The sequence below is a fragment of the Cenococcum geophilum genome (genome assembly GCF_001692895.1).
Source record: "Cenococcum geophilum 1.58 unplaced genomic scaffold K441scaffold_18, whole genome shotgun sequence".
Classification (NCBI taxonomy): Eukaryota; Fungi; Ascomycota; class Dothideomycetes; order Gloniales; family Gloniaceae; genus Cenococcum; species Cenococcum geophilum.
Genome location: NW_027137576.1, coordinates 333,692 through 341,860, shown reverse-complemented (window position 1 = coordinate 341,860; position 8,169 = coordinate 333,692).

Genomic DNA, 8,169 nt, shown 5'->3' with positions numbered 1-8,169 from the left:
ATTAGGGAAGAGATAAGCCGATTCTTTATCTCCTTAAAGGCTTCTATATAGCTATTATTAAATATAAAAGGAATATCCTTTTTAGTTAGGCGTATAAGGGGCTTTGCTATAATTCTATAATTGTGGATAAATCGGCAGTAGAAGTTATAAAAGCTAAGGAAGGACTAAATCCCTTTACTATATAAGGGGGCTTCTAGTTATAGATTGCCTTTACCTTCTTAGGGTTAACCTTAATTCCTTTTATAGTTATAATAAACCTAAGATATTTTATATATTTTAGCCCAAACTTACATTTCTAAATATTAACTTATAAGCCTGTATTCCGTAGTCTCTCTAGGACCTTTTTAATATAAACTTAATACTTAAGTTTATTATCTAAGTATATAAGAATATCGTCTAGGTATACCGTATAGAATTAATTAAGGTAATTAAAAAGAATGTTATTTATATACCTTTAGTATATAGCTAGTCCGTTTATTAGTTTAAAAGAAAGAACTTTATATTTATAGGAACTATAATAGGTAGAGAATGTTATTAAAAATTTAAATATAAGGTCTATTCTAATTTAGTAGAAAGCTTAACGGATATTAAATTTAGTAAAGATTTTTACCTAGCTTAGATATATAAGGGTTTCGTTAATTAAAGGAATAAGATACCAATCTTTTTAAGTAATAGCGTTTAGCTTTTAATAATTAATATAAAAACAAAAGCCTTTATTAGGCTTTTTATAAATAGGATAGGGGAAGTAAAAGGGGCTTAACTTAGCTTAATAAACCCTTTATCTAGGTTATTAATTAAATACTACTTTATTACTTTTAGCTTATCCATTAAATACTAGTAGAGGGGGCTATAGCCCGGCAAGTTATTGGCTTTTAATTAAATCTTATAATTATATATCTGGTAAGGGGGTAACTTATTTAAAGCTACTTTTAAAAATGCATCCTTATAGTTTATATAAATAGTAAAAAGAAGGCGTTTAACTAGTTTTTTATCGGTTCCCTTAGCTGGCTCTTCCTTCCTATTATTAATAATTTGGTTAATTTTATATAAGCTTATTATAAAGACCTTATTATCCTTTTAGTATATATTAAAGTAAAACGCTATAGCACTAATTACGGCAATATCTACTATAGGGGGGCTATATAAGAATAGGGGCGTATATAACTTTAGGGGCTTCTAGGGTACTAGCGTTATTATTACTTCTTTTAGCTCCTATTATATCTTTTAGAGGTTATCCCTTCTATCCTATTAATACGTTCTTTTCTATACCAGTTAAATTTATATAATTTAGGCGCTATTTACGTTACTATCTGTCCCGCTACCGTATATAAAGTCCTCTTTAAATATAGCACTTTAGAAGAGTATCTTTATTAGTATAGAGTTCTTTTTAGCTTTATAGCGGGTGTCTTCTTAGGTAAAAGCTAGGTTATAGGCCTAGACGTCCTACTAGTAGGTAAGGTTAGCCTTTATAGCTAGTATTATAAGGGGATCTTATAGATAGGGGGCTATAAGGACACGATTGTGGAATAGGATAAATTAGTAAGAGAGATGAATCCTTAAGGAGGTAAGGCCTTTGGGATCGTAGAGACTATATATTACGGGTACGTGTATTACGGACGCTTTAAGTACAATATTATAACTACTTGGAGAAGAGTCGGAAGAAGCTAGTTGGTTAATTTAGGCACGGTTTAGGATAGAACTGGTAGAACTATATAACGAGGAATAGTAACTAAGGTCACGTAGGGTAATCTATATAATCTGTGGGATCTATATAATCCGTATTAAAGTAGATAAAGTACGCGTATATTACGTACAAGAAGGATTTCTTAGGAGTATGGTTGTGTATTTAAAGGACCACAGTCTCTACCTAGATAGTTCCTTCCTTATAGTGATTCTTAGAATATAATTAGAGTTAATCTATTAGGCAACCACTCTACCAGTTATTATTATATTGTTAACTTTAACTTACTTTACCTATACACCTAGCCTAATAACGAGCCCATCGTAGTTCCTACTATAAGGTTCCGTTATATAATTACTACCTAGTTACGGTAATAAGTATAAAAAGTTAAATAATATGCCACCAAAAGCAGCTACCACAACGCCATTAACGGCGGCAACTACTTTAAGGTTAGAAGGTGATACTAGTATAATAGATACTAATTCACAGCAACCTATAACGGTTGGATAGTTATAAGAGGTAATTAACTAGTTAACAATAAACAATACAGCGTTAAAAAAAAGGGTTAATGGGATAGAAGCGGTAAAGGTTAAGTTACTATTAATAGAGAGATACTTAGGAGAGAGATTAAAGCTTAAAGGATTCCTTATATAAATGTACTTTAAGGTTACGCAAAAAGGAGCTAAGCTACTAACACCTATGGATCGAATAGCCTATGTAGAACTATTCCTATTAGGAAGAGCACTTAAGTAGTTTAAGCCTTACCTTATAGAGATATAGGTAAACGGTATAATAACTACTAATTAAGACGTATAATTTATGTTCTTAAGCTAGGAAGGGTTTATAGAGCGACTTATATAAATATTTAGAGACCTGGAGTCGGTAACTATAGCGAAAAAAAAACTCTAAGACATTACGCAACGGACCTTAGTAATTAAGTATATAACGTAGTTCTAGACGCTAGTAATATAAGTTAAGTAGAATAATAGGGCGCTTATAGTATAGTATAAACAAGGACTTAAGGCTAAAGTCTAAAATGTGATTATCCTAATAGAAGATATAGATACCCTAAGGGAGTTAATAGATTAAGTAATTAAGATTAACAATTAGATCTACTAAAGGGAATAGGCTAAGAGAGGTTAGGATAGAGTTCTATAGTTATATAAGGCGTAGAGTACGTATTAACTAAAGCTAAGTTAGAAACTATAGTATAGCGCAGAGCTAATGGACCTAAGTGGTACTAAAGAAGCCTATAAGAGATAGAGTAAGAAACTGTAAAAACCTAGAGGTTAAGGATCTAGTAATTATAAGACTAAGGCGCAGAGGCCAAACTAGGGATTTTAGTAGTAGAAAACGTTTAGGCGAACTCTACAGCAAAGTTAATAGTTTAAAGATGGAGCTTATATAAATTGTGGAAAATAAGGTCATTTTATAAGGGATTATAAAGATAGTTAGAGTTACTATATAATAAAGGGAACAAGACTAGTAGTAGAAGATATATATATATAAAGGGATAATAGTATACTGCGAGGAACAAGAGAATATTTAATCTAAAGTTTTACGTTTTATTATAATAACGTATACCGAATTTATAAAGACGCTAAGTATAGCGTAAGCTATTAGCTATAGGAGCCAAAGTCTATAGAGTGTAAAGGAACTAATAAACCAGTTTATAGATCGGATATTAAAGACAATAAGTTTAATAAAGGCAAAACATTCCGTAATAATAAGGTAATAAAGGCAGCTTACTAAAAGTATACAGACCTCGGAGATGTTATAACAGAGGTAGAGGATAATTCCACTATAGAATAAGGAACATTAGTAGGGATTAAGACCCCACTAGATACGATATCTATCGCTTTATAAAACGCAAAAGAAGTAGGATAGTAAACTACTTCGGCACTTAATAAAGGCAAGAAGCTAAAGGCTTAAGATTCTTAAGATAAGATAAGAGATAACTAAGATTCTTAAAATGAGATAAGGTATACCTAAGAACCCATAATAGATAGAAACCGATAAAGTAGGGTAGTAGCTTAGTTTAAGGACATATAAATAAGCTTAGGATAGAGTTTCCTATAGGTATAAGACTCTTAAAATAAGATAAGTAAAATTTAAGACTCTTAAGATAAGATAAAAACACTAAGTAAGCCTAGTTAAACTAAGGCAGGAGTAAAGCTTAAGTTAGAAGCTAGCTTAGAATTAAGAATCCTATAGAACTAAGACTTTAAGATATAAATAAGGACTATTAATAAGATTAAAGAATCTATAGTATAAACAGTAACTAGACTAAGAGACAGGTATATAGACCTAGAAGACTTACTAGGGGAATACAGTATTCGGCCTAAAGATCGAAAAGTTAATACTGAGATTAGGAAGTAAGAAGGCTTTAAGGATCTACTTATAAGACAAAAAAAGAAAGAAACCATAAAGGAATTTAGAGTAAGAATTACCTTATAGGAAGAACAGAAACTAGATAAGAGATCTAGTATATTAAGACGTATAAGGGACAGATTACCTATATAAAGAATCACCAATAGGCCGAGAATAGGCATACTAAGAGCTAAGTGGCTTATTAAATTGGAATAAGAAGAGGATCTAGGGATTCTAACTAGGTTTAAGGAACGACATATAAAGGGCTATTACGATGCAGTAATAAGGAGATATTTCCTTATAGATAAGCCGTATATACTCTAGCAGCTATATTAAAAGTGGTATAGGCAAAGGCATAATGATAAGTAGGAAGATTTCTATATATAGTTAAACGAGAAAGTTATCCAAGACTACCCAATTATAAAAAAGGCGATAAGTTATATTAAGGGAGCCTTAATTATAATATTAAAGGATCTAGAGGAGCGTTTAGAGGACTAGAGAAGTAAAAGACGTATCTTAGTACCTGCGAATAAAGTTATAACGTTTAGATTAACATAATAGAGGTTTAAACTTAAGGATAAAGACGAACTAAGAGTTAACCTAAAGCACTAGGCACACTATATATTATTATAGATTGCGTATATAGACGATATATATAACATATATAGAGCACCTAAGAATAAGTATTAAAAATACCCTATAAGAATGTATTAGATAACTAAGAAGTAAAAATACCGGAATGCTAAGTATATACATAGCTGGTACCTAGTAAAAGTTTAAAAGTTAGGAGACTTAATACTTTAGCCAGAAAGATTCCTTATAAAAGAATGCCTAAACGGATAATAGTAGTGGGAATGCCCAAAGAACACGTATCTATAGTATATTAAAGATAAAAAGCAAACTAAGTATTAGCTAAAAGTAGACTAAGTATAAACAGGATTAAGCAGCTAATAGTTAGGAAAAGTAGAGGCCTATAGGACCAGAGGGAACTAGTAGTAAAGCCTTAGACCCTTAAAGGAATTTAAGGACGACACCTAAATTTACAAGTTAAGTAGCAGGATTAACAGTTTAAAGCATTAATAGATAGTAAAGCAATAAGGAACTATATCTTACTAGCAGTAGTTAAAAGAATAGGATTACTATATAGGAAAAAGGAGCACCCTTACCTATTAGTAATAATTTTAGGAGATCCGATAGCCTATAGAGGAGGTATTATTAATCTTAAAATAAGACCTATTTATTTAACTATTAAAGGGAGATAAATTAAGATATCTTTTAATATATTACTATTAGGGAATAATAAGGCAGTACTAGGAATGCCTTAGTTACAGAAATATAATCTAAAGATTAATTAGGTTATAGGTTAGGTCAATATTAAGGATACTTAATGCCGTAAGATATAACAATAAGCCAAAATAGTATAGTACTAAGTAGGGGCGACCTATAAAGAAACAGAAAAAGGACTAAGTTATATACTAAAGAGATACTATAAGTATAGTAAGAAACTATAGTTACTAAAAAGTAAAAAGCTATTAAAGTATATAGTATAGGACTATAAAATAGAATTAGAACTAGGAATAAGTTTAAAATTCTTTCTAATTTATAAGCTTACCGAAGAAGAAGGTAGAGTATTAAAAGAGTTTGTCTAGGAGAACTTATAAAAGGGATATATTAGACTATCGCAGTCATTAGCGGGTTATCTAGTACTATTTATACTAAAAAAGAATAATAAATTAAGGCTGTGTATTGAATATAGATAGTTAAACAGTATTACTAGAAAGGATAGGTATTCTTTACCCTTAATTAGCGAAATCTAAAACAGGATAGGTAATGCGCAAATCTTTATAAAGATAGATCTGAGATAGGCGTACTATTAGATTAGGATTAAGGAAGGCAATAAATAAAAGGTAGCCTTTAGGTTAAAAAAAGGACTATATAAACTATTAGTTATATAATTTAGGCTTATAAATATACTAGCAATATTCTAAAAGCGTATTAACAATATATTAGGAGAATACTTAGATAAATTTGTTATAGTATACCTTAATAATATTATTATCTACTTAATAAGTAAGGAAGAGTACGGAGAATACGTTAAATGGGTCTTAAAGAGACTATAGGAAGAATAAATGCCGGTAGTAATTAAGAAATGCGAGTTCTTTACTAAGAAGACCAATTTTATTAGATTTATTATTAAACTAGGCCAACTTAGTATATATCTAAAGAAGATTAAAGCTATAGTAAATTAGTAAGAACTAGAGAATATTACGCAGTTAAAATTATTTCTAGGATTTTATAATTACTGCAGAAGGTTTATAGCGCAATAGTTAAAGAATATTAAACTATTTACGCAACTAATAAAGAAAGAAGAACTATAGGCATAGGGAAAGGAATAGTAAGAATTATTTAAAAGAGTTAAAGAGTTATTTACCTAAGAGCTAGTTCTTAAAATCTATTAACTAGGATTAGAGACGGTTATAGAAATAGATATATTAGACTATATACTAGGGGCATACTTTATATAAAGGTATTAAGACGGATGGCACCTAGTAGTATACTATAGTTGGAAGATAATACTATTAGAGTTAAACTATAACATTTATAATAAGGAGTTATTAGGTATAGTTATAGTATTAAAGGAATAGAGAGCATTCTTATAAGGTATAGAGAAACTATTTATAGTTAAGACGGATTATAAGAACCTAATAGGATTCCTAATAATAAAGGAACTTAACTAAAGATAGGTTAGATAGGTAGAGATACTTATAGAATACTATTTTAAGATTTAATATACTAAGGGTATAGATAATATAAGGGTAGACGCTCTAAGTTATAANGCTAAACTATAAAATAATAAGAAGCCATTAGGGGCTTTACTGCGAAAAGATATAGATAGATTAATTAGGTATAATTATCTAAAGATTATAGTAACTTAGGAAGAACTAGAAAGAGTTTATAAGTTATTAGAAAGCTTTTAGGTATAAAGAATTCTAAAAGCATAGCTAGAAGATCTATAGATGGATATATATAAGTATTAAGAAGTAAAGTATATCCTAAAAAGTATAGCGGAGTATTTTATGGAAGATTTCTATAGGGAAATAACTTAAGGATATAACGGAGCTATAGGCCTAGTATTAAGACTCTAGGAGGAGTATATTATTAATGAAATCTAGGGCTTAGTATAAAAAGTTATAAAGGAATATTTAGATTGCTAAAGGAATAAATTAATAAGGCATAAGCTATATAGAGGGCTATAACCTATTAAAATACTAGAGAGACTATAGGAGGTTATATTATAGGACTTTATTATTAAGTTGCTAAAGTTAAGAGATTCTATTACCGGATAAAATTATAACATAATTTTAGTAATAGTAGATAAGCTTATAAAGTGGGGATACTTTATAGCATATACAGAAGAAATATTAGCAGAAGATATCGCTAAAATCTATATTAAAGAAGTGTTTATAAGATACGGAGTACTAAATAAAATTATATTAGACAGAGATTTAAGATTTATAGTAATATTTTAAAAAGTATTCTTAGCGGAATAAGGAGTTAGAGTAGCAACTTCTACCGTATATTATCCGCAAACAGACGGTTAAATAAAAAGATTAAATTAGACACTAGAGCAGTATCTAAGATATTATATTAATTACGCATAGAATAATTGGGTATCGCTATTACTAATTATATAGTTTATATATAATATAATACCTTAAAAGGGAATAGGCACATTACTATTTAAGGCAAATTATGGATATAAGCTAAGAATATTGTTATTACTACAATAAGTAAAGAAAATAAGTAGCACAGCTAAAGAAAAAATAAAGATATTAATAAATCTTTATATAGACCTTATAGAATTAGTAAAGANAGTATANNANAGAATAAAAANGTANTATAANNNTAAGAGATCTAAGGGACNAGATCTTAAGNAGGGAGATAAAGTATAGCTACTATATAAAAATTTTAAGAGTTAATAACTAAGTAAGAAGTTAGACCATATTAGACTAAAACCTTTTAAAATTATATAGAGGATTTTACTGGTTATATTTAAGTTAGACCTACTAGCCAAAATAAAGATCTACCCTATATAGTATATCGCAATACTAGAGCTA